The sequence below is a fragment of the Delphinapterus leucas genome, chromosome 18 (genome assembly GCF_059928025.1).
Source record: "Delphinapterus leucas isolate spDelLeu-1000000601 "Yukka" chromosome 18, BTC_Dleu_Yukka2, whole genome shotgun sequence".
NCBI lineage: Eukaryota > Metazoa > Chordata > Mammalia > Artiodactyla > Monodontidae > Delphinapterus > Delphinapterus leucas.
The window spans coordinates 66,474,197-66,490,221 of NC_143146.1; the positions used below are offsets into that span (position 1 = coordinate 66,474,197).

The 16,025-nt window shown below is 38.3% G+C and overlaps 1 long non-coding RNA gene across 3 annotated transcripts in view; it reads right to left on the bottom strand.

The window, feature by feature from the left end:
- Positions 1–16,025, bottom strand: part of LOC111175257 (uncharacterized) — a 323,793-nt gene that overhangs the window by 243,271 nt on the left and 64,497 nt on the right. For all 3 annotated transcript variants that reach the window (XR_016388718.1, XR_016388717.1, XR_016388719.1), the window contains exon 3: positions 8,115–8,220. This is a non-coding gene — a long non-coding RNA (uncharacterized LOC111175257). The remainder of the gene's footprint in view (positions 1–8,114; positions 8,221–16,025) is intronic.

Here is a 16,025-nt window from a genome sequence, read left to right on the forward strand (position 1 = left end):
TAACCAGCAGAAGGAGAAATTAAGAAAATAATCCCATTTACAATTTCATCAAAAAGAATAAAATACCTAAGAATACATTCAATCAAAAACATGAAAGACCTGTACACTAAAAACTATAAGACACTGATGAAAGAATTTGAAGAAGATACAAATAAATGGAAAGATATTCCAACCTCATGGATTGGCAGAATTAATATTGTTAAAATATCTATACTCTGCAAAGCTATTTGAAGATTCAATGCAATCCCTATCAAAATTCCAATGATATTTTTCAAAGAAATAGAAGAAACAGTCCTAAAATATGTATAGGACCACAAAGGACCCCGAATAGCCAATGCAATCTTGAGAAAGAAGAGCAAAGCTGGAACCATCACAGTTCCTGATTTCAAACTGTATTACAAAGCTATGGTAATCAAAACATTATAGTATTGGCATAAAAACAGACACATAGATCAATGGAACAGAATAGAGAGCCCAGAAACAAACCCATGTATATATGGTCAATTAATTTACAACAAAGGAGCCAAGACCATACAATGGGGAAAGGACAGTCTCATCAATAAATGCAGTTTGGAAAACTGGACAGCCACATACAAAGGAATGAAACTGGGTCACTGTCTTATACCATACACAAAAATTAACTCAAATGAATTAAAAACTTGAATGGAAGACTTGAAACCATAAAACCCCAGGAAGAAAACATGGACAATAAGTTCCTTGACATCAATCTTGGCAATGATTTTTTAAAATTTGAGACCAAAAGCTAAGACAACAAATGCAAAACTAAACAAGTGGGATACCATCAAACTAAGAAGTTTCTGCTCAGCCAAGGAAACTATCAACAAATGGAATGGCAACCTACTGAAAAGAAGAAACTATTTGCAAATCTTATATCTGATAAGGGGTTAATATCCAAAACTATATATAAAGAACTCATACAACTCAATAACAAAAAATCAGACAATCTGATTAAAAAATGGGCAGAGGACCGAAATAGACATTTTTCAAAGAAGACATACAGATGGCCAACAGGTACCTGAAAAGATGCTCAACATCACTAATCATCAGGGAAACGCAAATCAGAGACTCACACCTGTTAGAATGGCTATTATCAAAAAGACAAGAAATAACAAGTGTTGGCAAGGATGTGGAGAAAAGGGAATCTTTGTGCATTGTTGGTGAGTATGTAAATTGGTGCAGCCACTGTGGAAAACAGTACAGAGTTTCCTCAAATAATTAAAAATAGAACTACCGTATCATCCAGCAATTCTTCTTCTGGATATTTATCAGAAGAAAACCAAATCACCACCCTGAAGACATATCTGCACCCCCATGTTTATTGCAGCATTATTTACAATAGCCAAAACATGGAAACGACCGAAGTGTCCATCAATGGATGAAAGTTTATCCTCACTATGTGAGTGAGAGATAGATAGATAGATAGAGAATATTGTTCAGCCATAAAAAGGAAGGAAACCCTGCCATTTGCAACAATATGGATGGACCTGGAGGGTATCATGCTAAGTGAAGTAAGTCAGACAGAGAAAGTCAAATACCACATGATCTCACTTTTATGCGGAATCTTAAAAAAAAAAAAAGACTCATAGATACAGAGAATAAAATGGTGGTTGCCAGAAGCAGGGGGTGAGGTTTGGGTAAAGGATGAAGTTGGTCAAAAGTACAAACTTCCAGTTATAAGATAAATAAGTCCTGGGGTTTTAATGTACAGCATGGTGACTATAGTTAATAATACTGTATTATACACTTGAAAGTTGCTGAGAGAGTAGATCTCAAAAGTTCTCATCACAAGAAAGAAATTTATGTTTGTATACCTGAAACTAATATAATGTTATTTGTCGATTATATCTACTTAAAAAATAAAATAAATTTTTAAAAATAAAATGCATGCGTTAAGAAATTAACACACAATAAAGAGAGAGAGAGAGAAATTCAAAATGGCAGAGAGAGAAAATAAGTATAGGAAGTCGACAGTTGGTTCAAAAACCACTCTCCAAGCTACAAATACCCCCGCCCCCTGACAGTTCTCTTCTGGTGGCCCAGCATGTTTTCCCCAGCCAGAGGCAGATCTTCAAAGAGTAAAGCCCCTACAGATGGAGATGGAATCTCAGTGAAGATGAACTTCACCTACTTTATATCTTGTCCCAGGACTTGTGTTAAACTTTGGGTACATTCTACTTTTCACAAATTCTGTTATTCTAGGCCTTAAAGATAAACATTTAGAATTGGATTCCAAATTAAACTCATAAAGTGCAAAAAGACCTGTTTTACACATGCAAGTTACACACACATACATGTACGTACACACACACACACACACACACACACACACACACACACAGCATACATATGTATGGACTAAGAACTACCATATCAATCATCATTATATGTGCAGGGAATAGTTTTAAGAAAACAAAATTCTGGCCAGGACTATGAGTTACGATCGTTTAGATCGTAAAAAATAGAATGATTTTTTTCCATAGCACTTCTCTGTTCTTTCAAAATATTTGAAGCATTATCTAAGCACAAATATGAAATGTCTGATGCAAAAAATATCCTTTGACTATTTAAAGTGCCTTCCGGATCACAGATTGATTTTCTTCTGATGCATCAAAGTTTGAAATAGATGAACGTGGTGATGTTAGTTTTTCTTTTATTCCAATAATATCCTTCATGGTTACATATGTTTTCCCAACTTGTGCTCTAAACAAACATTCCTTTTCACAGTTACTCTTCCAAAAACAATCCATTAGAAGCTTTTACATGATAAAGATCCAGTCTACATCTTAACTTTATAAATCATATTCTCATGAATACACATGGTAAATTTTATCAACAGATAAATTATGATGGCAAAGGAAGAAATGTCATTATTTGGGAGGAAAATTTAAAACTGAGGCTGTCTATGTCTCATATGGACATCAAGGGTCCCTGACGGGTTTTTTGTGGTTTTTTTTGCAGTACGTGGGCCTCTCACTGTTGTGGCCTCTCCCGTTCCAGAGCACAGGCTCTGGATGCGCAGGCTCAGCAGTCATGGCTCAGGGGCCCAGCCGCTCCGCGGCATGTGGAATCCTCCCAAACCGGGGCACGAACCTGCGTCCCCTGCATCGGCAGGCAGACTCTCAACCACTGCACCACCACAGAAGCCCGAGTTATTTTTAAAATAACAGATGTTTACCCTTGTTTCTGTTCATTGCCAGAATTTTTTGCAACTAACCAGTAAACTAGGGGTCAGCTATTTCCCCAGAGATATGATTACATTAGTCACTCAGTAAATCTTGAATTAATTTTGTTCCAAAGTTTTCTGAGGAACTCATTAGATAATCTCTGGATCTTGGGAAATTAGTCACAGGGCCTAAAGGAATCACCTTCACTGAACCAAAAGGGAAAAAAAATTCAGTAGCAGCAAATATGCTGAAGAAATCTTAACCAAAAGGTTCCCCAAGTCTTAACAAATACGAATTCATAATACACTGAATATTTCTACTATAAAGTAAATAACCAAAACCTATATTTATAGCATCTTATGCTAGATAGGCTGTAAATGTCAAGATCTGGTGTAAACCAGTGATTTACTTGGAGCAGCAGCGTTCTATGTCTAGCAGCCATTGGGGTGATTCTTCAAAAAAAAAACCATTTAATAAATGCACAGACTTGACCTAATGCTGTAAGGTGTCACTGACAAATATCTATGCTGCTGGAAATTAATGCCTTTCAAGTACTAGGATGAAATTGTAGTTCTCCTCTCACCAACAACCTGCATTCACCTTTTTCTCGCATCACATTTGAATCACATTGAGGAGATAAGCAGAGCCACGTTGTTGAATATTCATTAGCTTCATCCCTGCTAGCCCTCTCAGTGGCACACTCTCTCTAGGTTACTTGTTCCAGAGACCACACACACAGGAAAGGCATACAAGCTACTATTGTTAGTCTCCAACCCCACAGAAATACGCCATCCCCACCCCACAACCAGAACTAGAAAATCCATCTAGCATCATACACTGAGTAGGATTAGAATCAGTTCACCCACTGCATTCCCAGATTGATTTCCTATCACATACTTTTTTTCATAAAATTTCAAAATGGCCTTCAAAGAAGGTACTAATTACTTCCTTCCTTTAACTGCCTAGAAATGAACTCCAAATATAGTAATAACAAAACTTTGTTTCATAAATAAACAAGACTGGTCCTGTCCATAGTTTGTATATTTATCCGCACAAGTTTAGAACAAAAAGGTTCCATGGGAAATTAGAGTGATATTAAAAGCAAGTCAAAGCAAGTATCAAGTGCACTCAAATAAGTCATGCTACTAATTAGCAGTAAAGAGTCAATGGAATTCAGAAAATCCTTGTAACTTTGAGCTTTCTTTTCATCAATGTGCTATGGAAGAGAAGGTTTCTTTTCACTGAGATATGTCCTCACTAGAATTTGTTTAATTTCTTTCTAGCAGTGGTAAATGACAATCAAAATCTAAACCCTGACTCTGAGGCCTCTCAACAGCCAGTTTTCACTGGAATATAAAAATCTAATGAAATAAAGTGTATTACAGTGAATAAAGTGTATTCCAGCTGGCCTTAGTTGCCTTAAAAACCAGAAGAGCTGTGTGAACCCCTTCATAAATTTGCCCCTTTCAGTGAAAGGAGAGGTTACAGACTACAATAGACAATACAGGAGGGCTGGTGTGGCCAAAGGAATTCTGCTCCATGCAGGAAACACGAAGGCCCAGATGTCCAGTTGCCCATAACCCATCAGCACTCACCTCTTTCACATAGTTTTTATAAAGACTTTGCTGGAACAGTCTATATTCATCTTGAAAACAGACACACAAAAAAGAAAGGATAAAGGGAAGAAGGAGAGGGGAGGGAGGGGAAGGGGTAGAAGGATCTTTTCAAGACTGATTCTTTTCAAGATCTGAGAGTTTGATAACTCAGGGCAATTTGCCCTCAAAGAGCAAAAATATCTTTATATTTATGCTATGGAATGACATATTTAGATAATTAGGGAATGAGTAAAATGCTAGGACCATAAAGTTTTTTCCATGGAGAAATATAAAGTCTGTTTTTATAGCCCAAGTGTTGCCCTTTCTCATATCTTTTCAAGTATTTTGCTTACAGTGAATTTTCCCCGAAGTATTACTTATCTGAGCAAACCATCTGAGTTCCATTAGCAAGGCCAGCTGCAACAAAGGTCAGTTCTGATATCAGCTAGTTGCTATGAAGCAAAGGAAATAAAATTCACCATGACCCAAAGGATCATAATATACAACCATTATATATTGTTTAAACTGAGCACTGAAAAAGAAGTTTAAAGAGTAACATTTTATGTGAAATATAGTCTATTAGTCCAGTTTTTAATTTTGTCAAGTGTATATATTACAGGAGATTTAACAGAGAAACAAATGCTTGACAAAACTTCCATTCCTAGTGTTTGTAGATCTATAAATTCAAATTGGTTATCAAAAGGTTCTTTTTCAACCTGTGTGGAATTTATCTGTCTGATAATTTATGAACACTTGTTACTCAGGTTTAGAGCTCTTTCTGCATCAACAGCAGATTCACACCAACCAAATGCCTCCGTGAACCCTTTTCTCTCAATACTCTATACGACCCCTCCCAGCCCGCTTTTGTAAATAAAATTCTGCTGGAACACAGCCATGCCCATTCATTTACAAATTTTCTATGGCTGCTTTTGAGCAGACTTTAAAAATTGCAACAGAGAGCCTATATGGTCTAGAAACCCTGAACTATTTACTATCTGGCATTGTAACAAAAAGTTTGCTGAACAGCGTTCTATACCCCATCTACCTATCTTTACTTTCCCAATTTTACTCTCATTTCCTACTGAAATACACATTTCTAATGCCTAATTTATTATAAACCTTAATGATCATTCCTTATACTTTCAGTATTTGCCTTGAAAAAGACTTTCAGTAAATTTTAATTCTTTCCAAGGAAATATGAATTGCTGTTACATTTCATAACATAAACCTTACTCTTTATCCTCCGCTTGTTCTACATTTACTGGAGTCGCACTTCCCAGTCAGGCCACATACAATCGTGCAGGCTGCTCACTGCACAAAATGGCCCAGCAAAGGGGATGAGCTGAGGCTGGATGCAGCCCACCCATCCCTTTTCTAATCATAAACCTTGACACAATGCTATAACCTTCCACAGGAAAGGCTACCTTCATTCAAAATTGCATAAAGGTCTCTTCTCCTCATTAAGCTTTGCACCCACATGGTTGATTATGCCAATGTGCACAAAGGTATCATCTGATCCAGCAGAACCCTATGTTCTCTTGTTCTTTTTCAGCAGATCTCTGATAGGATCCTAGAAAATGCAGGTAAAATTCCTAAGTAACATTCTGAATGTCCCAACTTTTGCACAATCTAGCCCTGGTATTACGCACAGGTATTCAGCAATTTATAATGATGAAGTAGGAGCTAGAAGTTGAGAGAGAAGGTAAAGGTAAGCTGATTAAATTTATGTTAAGGATGTGAGAAGGTTCTTAATAAGAGAGGAAAATAAGGAAAGAGGTTTACTTGCATAAATCAGTTATATCCTGGCCCAATCTCTGTGTGGAATTTATACATTTCTAGAGTTAAGTAACTATTTAGCAAAAAGAAAAACAGAGAAGAGGAAAGAAATTAATTTCTGGGGGTTGGGAGGGCAGTAGTGGTGGAAAGAAACGGTCTATGAGAAAAGGTAGGTAAAATAATAGTTAAAAGGAGGAAGCTAGGAAAAGCTCATGGAAAATTAGGGTGAGGAAAGGTCAACGATGAGAATTAAAGGGAAAAAGATGATTGGACATGAAGCGAAGGGTCTGATTTTGGAGTGTGAGAAGAGGTTTTGAGATTTGAGTCACAGGCAGAAGAAAAAGGAGAAGAATAACCACAGCTGCAGCTCTAACCTTCTAGCTAACAAGTAATTAAAGATCGTTGATCTATTTTGTCTTAATACAATACGCAATTATCCTAAATATATAATGCATGATAGCAGAGCTGAAAGAATTTGTATAGAGATCAGTGTCAGAATTTCAAGGAATTAAATATTTAAACATTTTATAATAGGGAAAGAAGATAAAGAATAATGTACAGGAGACTTCCCAGGTGGTCCAGTGGGTGAGACTCCACGCTCCCAACGCAGGGGGCCCAGGTTTTATCCCTGGTCAGGGAACTAGATCCCACATGAATGCCGCAACTATGAAGCCCACGTGCTGCAACTAAGAAGCCCGCATGCTGCAACTAAGAAGCCCGCATGCCACAACTAAAGATCCCGAATGCCACAACTAAAAATATCCTGCATGCCGCAACAAAGATCTTGCATGCCACAACTAAGACCCGACACAGCCAAAATAAATAAATAAATAAATTTTTAAAAAGAGAATAATGTATAAAGTTAGATTTGCATTTTATGTTTTTCTCAAGAAGTCTCTAACTTTACACATTTGGATCCTTTATTCAGCCTCTCTTGAAATAAATATAATTCTGATTATTAAAACTATTATATTGAACTTATGAAAAGGTTTTGAAGATGATTTATGCCTTACCAGTTAGAAAGTGAATTATTTTACAAAAAAAAATTAAAAATGAATTAGCCCATAGCAGCTCTAAACTGAACATTACAAAGTGATTATGTGAGTCACATACTTGAGTTTGAAGTATTATCAAGTCTTGAACTAACTAACAAATTAGCTGACTATTCTAAACCCCATGTTCATAGAAGTATTAATGATAAAAAAAATAGTGACCCAAATAGTGACCCACACATTCAGGAAGTTTATGGGGAAAATACCCTTTTTTAACTTGTTCCGCGATTTTACAAGGTTTGAAGTGGGCCTCTCCTAAAGGAACCACCCTTCCATTATGGGAGGCCTACCTCCAGCTATGTCACCTCACCATCGAGATCATACCTTACTGTACGTGACCTAAATAGAACGATGGAACCACAAGACCAATTTCAGCACAATATCACATCCAAAAGAAATAAAATTTGGATATTGTTTTGTTTTCCTTTTTGTCTTAACTTTCTTTTGTTACACAACAAATTACCACAAATTTAGCAGCTTAAAACAATAACTCTTAATTCACTCACAATTCCGTAGTCCTGACGTCCGGCATGGTGTGACTGGGTCCTCTACTCAGTAAATCACGAAGCAGAAATAAAGGGGTCAGCTGAGCTGAGTTTTCATCTGGAGGCTCTGAAAAAAGAAAATCCACTTCCAAGCTCATTCTATTGTTGGCAGAAGTTAGTTCCTGAAGGTTTTATGACTGAGGTCCCTGTTTTCTTGCTGGCTGTAAACCAGGGCATCTGTAACTTATAGAGGCCTCCCACTGTTCCCTGACAAGTGGCCCTTTCCATAACACAGCATTTGTTTCTTTAAGGCCAACAGGAGTATGTCTCTGCTGCCTTGAAACTCTGACTTCTGAAACCAGCCAGAGAAAACTCTCCACTCTTAAAGGGCTTCCCTGGTTAGTCCAGGCCCACCCAAGATAATCTTCCTTTTACCAGAGAGTATAATATAATCATCTCATCATATTCACAGGTGCCACCCACACCCCCAGGGAAGAGTATTATATAAGGGTGAGGGTCATTGGGAACTATCTTAGAAATCTACTTGCCAGTTTTGTTCCAATTTTATTCATACTATAGAGTTGGTGATACTGCCATGAAATGTGCACTCTCATATGGCCAAAAACTACCCTCTCAGCAACTTCTCAACATAATAATTCTCCATCAACCATGGCAGTTATCCTCCTTAAAAGCACAGTAGTTGGCAAGACAGCAGTTGGTAAAATCAGGATCTTACAAAGGAAATGATATTGGGGGGGCAATGAAAAAGTCATTAAATATGCATTAGGGTCTGTATATTCTTTACTAAGGCATTTGCTTCCTAAATAAACTATGTTAGTTGGTCAACGTTAAACTGTTTGAATAAACAATTGTCCAGACTCATCTTTGATTATTCAGGGAACAGGTCTGCAGACATCATGATTTGCTAAGATTTGTAAACTTTCACTTGTTTAATTTGCTCGTAAAATTTTACTCTTTTATAAAGCTTCTTGGATCAGCTCTTGCAAGCTTATAAATCTAATATCTTTTGCACTTGCAGTTTCCTTTATTCTTTTTCACCAGTTACCACAAAATGTTTGTGTGGCTCCCTAGCTTAACATGTTATTTTCTGGATCTGATCTATTATCCATATCACTGCACTAGCCTCAGTGCCTATATCTTCAATAAATACTTGTTGAAAGACTGACTGAATGAATGAATCAATGATTGAATATTGAGAGGGTACAGCACAAAGAGATGTCTCTACTCTTTCCTAAATCTAAGTGAAAAGGGAAAAAATAATTATCACACTCTTTTAAAAGAGTTGGACTGAACTATATATACATAAAAAGATCATGAATTTTTAATTTGGGGCATACTGATTAAAATTTTTTTGTTTATTTCAGAACAGCATCTAGCAGTGGTGGAACTTCTCAGGTATAAATGAAGAAAGGGAAGTGTGATGTGAATTTTATACGTCTACTTGGCTGGGCCACAGTGCCCAGATATTTGGTCAAGGGTGTTTCTGATGAGATTAACATTTACATCAGTGGACTGTGAGTAAAGCAGATTGCCCCACATAATGTGGAAGGGCTTCATCCAATCAGATGAGGATCTGACTAGAACAAAATCTGACCTCCCCTGAGCAAGAGGGGATTCTGCCAGCTTGAGGGCCCACCCTGCAGATTTTAGACTTGCCAGCCTCCATAATCACATGGGCCAATTCCTTCAAATAAATCTCTCTCTGTCTCCATTTCTCTTTCTCTCTCTCTCTCTCTCTCTACACACACACACACACACACACACACACACACACACACACACACTATTGGGGTTCGGTTTCTCCAGAGAACGCTGGCTATTACAGGAAGTCTCAAGGAGGCACATCCACACTCTCAAAGTGGGAGCCTGTTCTACTGGGAACCCTATCTCCCTCACAGCAGCTGAGGCTCTGATGTTGAGCCAGGGTCACCATCTGGGCTGGACTGTCCCTTGGTCAACTTGACATCATTGCCACCCTCTCCAAAGGTCTCTTATGCATCACAGAACACAAACCGGGAACTCCATTTCCAGAATCCACTTCCTTGTATGATTATAGTTAGAGTCTACCAAAGAGAGGCATTTGCGTGAGATCTAGAAGGCAGAAGAGATGGAGAGGCTGTTACCCTCTGGAGGCAGTTGCAGGCAGTTGCAGATAGGCACGTGAGCTGACATGAGGATCAAAGTAACCTGAGCTTCTTTCAGAATCATGGAAATCACTGCTGTGGGCTGAGATCATCAGTGCAGCTTTCCTGCCCTTTGCTCCTGCAGTGCTTTCAACAGTTACATAAGCCTCTATTTCCCTGTCTTGAAATCCTTCCTATTCAGAATGCACACAATGCCTCTGTGTTCTGACCAGACCCAGGCTACACCACTGATACATTCTTTTGGATGAAAGGGAGAGGAAGCTCTTCGTTCTTTCCATTATGCTAATCTATCAGATGGGGTATAATAACTTGGAACTCTAAGACGGATCGTAATCCTCGTCCACCCAGAAATTCCCATGACTCCTATGAAAGTGGGTCTACTCTTCACCCTCCTGTCTAAATCCATAGGCCTAAGATCACTGGGGAGAAGCAGCAAGACTCTCTATAGAGCAGGAATGAGGTGTTTCCCCTGGCAAAAATATCTCCTATTACACTTCCCTTGGAAGAGCAGGTTCCAACCTGTCTTATACAATCGTGATTAAGACACTAAAACAGTTCTTCCCAGAACAAAGAAGATAAATTGATAGTTTCATCTTTAAAAATCAAATTGCTGACAATATTAGAACAACAGTTTATCCTTCTTAAATATCTGTGTGCATTGTGTCTGTTTTCTTTAATTCCATCTCACAGGTATCCTCTTACAATAGGATAAACCTTAAACTCTTAACTATGACAACCTGGTCCATGTGGCCTCTGCATAATATCTCAGACTCACTTCACTCACTCTGAATTCAGGCCTCATTAGCCTCTTTATGATGTGAGTCAACCCTGTTCCTTTGGGTCTTACGGCCTTTGCACATTCCATTCTCTCTGCCTGAAAACACTCCCATGGATTCGGACTCTACCTTCATACCCTTTGTCTCAATAATTTCTACTCACTCTCCAGCTCTCCTTTTAAACATCACTTCCACAGGCAGGTTTCTTCACCCTGTTATTCACACTTATATTATTGCACTTTGCAGTGCTTATTACAACTACAATTTACTAATTTTCAAAATATCTTTCTTCCCTTCTAGACGATAGCTTCCTGGTGTTACATTTTCACCACTGCATCCCTGGTACCTGGCGTGTTAAGCAAATAGACCTTAAATACGTATTGAATAAAAGAAAAAAAAGAGAGGGAGGGAACAAGGAAGGAAGAAACAAACGAACAAAGGAACGAAGGAAAGGGAGGAGGAGATGTGGTGGTTAAAATTAAATTCACCATAAATCAGTGATATTTCAGGCAGCACTATAGAAAAAGGAATCTATGGATTGACTGGAGAAAAAAAGACCTTCACAGAAAGCTAGAGAAGTGTTCTGTCTGGCAAAAGATTAATACAGTGCTAGATCACTAAAAGAAACCATGTTTTTTTAAGATGGTGATGATGACAGAAACTGGAAAGGGTTCTGTGTTTCATCTGCAGTTTGGGGAAGATAAATAAGTTTTTAAATAAAGTAGGCGGACACCGGTGGGCCAGCAGAAGCCGCACTGCCTCCATTTTGGGAAACATTTGGCTGCCACTATTCCCAACGGGCCTCCGAGGACTATGTCAGTGCACAATGGCTCCAGCCTTTTCTGGTTCTCGGCAATATAGAATAGCCTGAATCAAAGGGCAGGAAACAAAACAGACATGGACTCTTCTCCCCAGTGCACAAAAGTAGCCACTTGCCACATGAAAAGGAAAGAAGAGAATCCATTATGTCGCCTACTGAGAATATGTTTAATGAGAGTAGCTCGTTTGAATCAATTTGTTCCGCAATATCTACTCGATTCCTATTATTACTCTCCAACTTCTTCATTCTAGCTTTATAACTACCCCCCAAAAGTCAACGTCTCCCAGGGATTTGTGTGTATGTGTGTGTGGTGGGTCACAAGCAGAAGGAACTTGGCACCACAATCACAATTAGATAAGTCAAGCCAGGTCAAAGAGAAAGGTCGGGTCAAGAGAAAATGGTAGATACACAGTGAAGGGTACACTTCTTTAGAACTAGATATATGGACACTTGCCAGTGCTACACAACTGCTTATTGTGTGGAAGAATGCCAAAATGTGACAGCAAGAAATTTCCACAAGTAAAAAAATAAAAGTCTTTCTATGAGGGCTTAATGCACTGAAAATAAAAACCAATGCAATTTTATGGCTTTAAATTATAGGAAAGACAACTGAGTGAAAAAGAGAAATATAGCTTAAAAATTATGTATACTGAAGAAAAAGCATACACACTATATAGAACAAAGGTGCTACATCCAAGACATGTAATATTCTAAAGTGCAAAGTATTTAAATCTTTCCAGTTCTCTGAGGGAATGAAAGAATCAAACATACATGTATGATACACAAATACACATTGATGTTATAAGGAAAATAAGGGGAAACATCTTCATAAGGATTTTGATGAGAATTTTTGGCCATGAGACTACACTTTAGCTTTCAGAGTTTTTATTCTCATATTGATTGTTCTTTTCTACTTTTCTTACATGACTCTGTTATTCAGGGCGTCACCTGAGTCTTGATCACTTTCTTTCCTAAATCTGCACAATCTTCCAAGATATTTTCTGTGCTATGAACCATTTTCATTTATTCATAGTAATTGCCAATATCTAATCTATTTCTTTAAATGTTTCAGTTCCTTAAATTTCCTCCAAGCCACAATAAGTCATCCTTCAGAAAGACAAGGGGAAAAAAAAACACTAAAAAATTTCTTTAAATATCTATTTCTTCCATGTTACCTATATGTCATTTGGAAATTTTGTCCAAAAGTCCCACTTATAGTAATTATTCTTTTTTTTTCTCAAAGCATGAAGTCTGGCTTTGTATGTAGTTCAGTTTGCTATTGCCTCTGATGCAATATTGTGCAGATTGATTACGCAGAATGATTGATTCTCTCCAAATTTTCACCCATTGTAATAAAGCACTTTCAATTCCAGTCAGTGGGCTAGTGGAAATACATGGAGGAAATATAACTGCACATTTTTTCTTCTACAGATCACAGCTTTTCCCATTTGTTGGTAACAGATAATTTTGAAAAACCGACACTGAAACACACTGCTCCCAATCTCTATTGCAACTATGTACTCTTAAAAAAAAAAAAAAAAAAAAAAGCCCTGGAGGAATTCTTTGAAGAATTAATGCATCACTGTATGTTAATAGCATATGCTCAATAAATATAGATAAACATGTCATGAATGGATTAATAAGTTAAGACAGATTAGAGAGAGAGTGTGTATATGCGAGTGTCTTCGTCTGTTTGGCTGCTGTAACAACATACTATAAGCTGGGTAGCTTATAAACAACAAACATTTATTTCTTATGGTTCTGGAGACTGGAAAGCCAAAATCATGGTGCCAGCATACCTGGCATTTGGTGAGAGCTTACTTCCTAGATGGCCATCTTTTCACTGTAAACTTGCATGGTGGAAAGGGGGCAGGGAAGCTTTATCAGGCCTCTTTTATTAAGAGCACTAATTCCATTCTTGAGGGCTCTGCTCTCATGACTGAATCACCTCCCAAAAGCCCCTACCTCCCAATACCATAACCTTGGGGGTTAGGATTTCAACGCATGAATTTGGGGGAGACACAAACATTCAATCTAAGGTAGACAGATTAGATAGATAGACAAACAGATAATAGAGGATAGGAAGACAGATGATAGATAGATGATAGATAGATAAATAGATAGAGAGACAGATAGGTAGGATTTGTTGAAAATGAACATGCATGGAACAAACTTATGGAAATAATGATTCAGTAGGTGAACCTGAGAATCCACTGATTCTGACGACCCTTCTGGTCAAAGATAGATATAGGGAGGGAATCTCTATCTCTGGCCCAGCCTCTGAACACAACATCTGACTCCAAGGGCAGAAGAACCATAAGCAGTAAGAAAAAGCTGCCTCCCTCAGAATATGCTGGGGCCTAAGAAAACCTGCTCTATGAGCCCTCCAACAGATCTTAACCCAAAAGGAGAGAGAGTCCTTCAGTCCCATTCTCCCATTCCAGCATAAATCATCACACCCTGAGGGCTTTGGGCCATGGTCTATGGAAAAAACTCGACTCTGGAGCACCTTCTTCCTGGAGTGAGACAAATCAGCAGCAAGCCAGTAGGTTTGGGCAGCACCCCCAGCAGCTACCACAGCATGCCAAGAGCAGACTGAAGTACCCAGTGGAGTGGCACGAGGTTGTAAAATATTGCCCAGCACCTGGAAACACTCCCTGGGGAGTCACAGGGACACTTAAGAGAACTGTCCTGGGGTTGAGAGCCTCCTTTGAGCAGATGGAGGATACAGCCAGACTGATAAATGATATATGTGCTCAAGAAAAGAATCTGCAAAATGCTTCTATGGAGAAAATCCTTGCTTTTATTCCTATCCCATATATAAGAAAATAACAGGTTTTAGAAGTAGTATATCTGGGTCAGATAGAGTATCCATCTTTGCATTAGGATCATGCAAAAACACCTCCTCTCCTTTTTGTCAACGACACTGTTTATCTGGATAATAAGAGAGACAAATTACAGGACTTTCCTTTCAAGTGATAAATAAATTAAGTAGGATACCAGACAAGATTTTCTTAGTTAAAAGCAAAATGAACACATGAATCATTGGTCTGAATAACTCAAGAAGAAAATTATCTTATATTTACCTCCTTTTCAATTTGAGCTGTACAATTTGATATAAGTTGCCCACAAGCCAACTATTTTGGTTATGTTTGTTTTTAATAAAGCGCTAACACTCATTTTTCATTTCTCTAATGTTTCAGAATATAGTTTAAACCACTTAAAATTGAAAGAGGATGTTTAAAGCATTGATGTATGAGGGATATTTCTAGTTCTCTTCCTCCCACTACCCTTCCCAGGCCCACCTCTTTAACTCCCATTTCAATACAACCTTACTTCACTCCAGCTAATCCCTATCCCTGTCCTCACTTTCAAAGTTACACTTCTCGAAAGCATTGTGCACATTATTTCCTTCATTTCCTCACCCCTCATTCACTCCTCGACCCACTCTAGTCTGGCTTCTACTCTCACCAAAACCACCCTCCCTAAGATCATCAATTATCTCCATCTCCAATGGGCATGATTTCTCTGAAGAATTTTAGAATGCTGACCACTTCTCTCTCTCCTTACTTCTATGACTCTACCTTTTTACCTCTCCAGCCACTCCTTTTCTAGCTCAGCTCCAGACTTCTCCTCATCTACCAGCCTTTAAATGTTGGCTTTCCTCAAGTCTCCAGTCATGGGTCCCCTTCTCCTCCCACCCTACACCCGTGATTGCACTCCCAGTGCCTCAGGAGCTAGGCAGGTAACCTAATCCAGTGAAACAGACCAGGAAAAGCCCTCCAATGAAGGAAAAATCTACCATCTTGAAGGGAAACCCAGCCCCAGTTCATTACTGACTTGCAGGAATGTGACAGAAATGTTGCTTCCTAGCTTCAATGACTATATAAACATCAACTCTCAATTACTTATCTCTAGTGTAGACTTCCTTTCAAAACTCCAGATATATACATTCAAACACCTACCCAATATTTTCACTTGGATGTCTCAAAAGAGTTTCATACCCAACACACCCAAAACAGAATTCATGATCTTCCAACCTGGTCCTCCTGGAGAGCAGACTCATTTTATTGTCTACAATAAATGGCATCACTACGGTTACTAAATCTAGCTGTTGAGTACAGTGGAGCATCATTTACCCAGTCGTTAACAACATATTCTCAGAGCACTC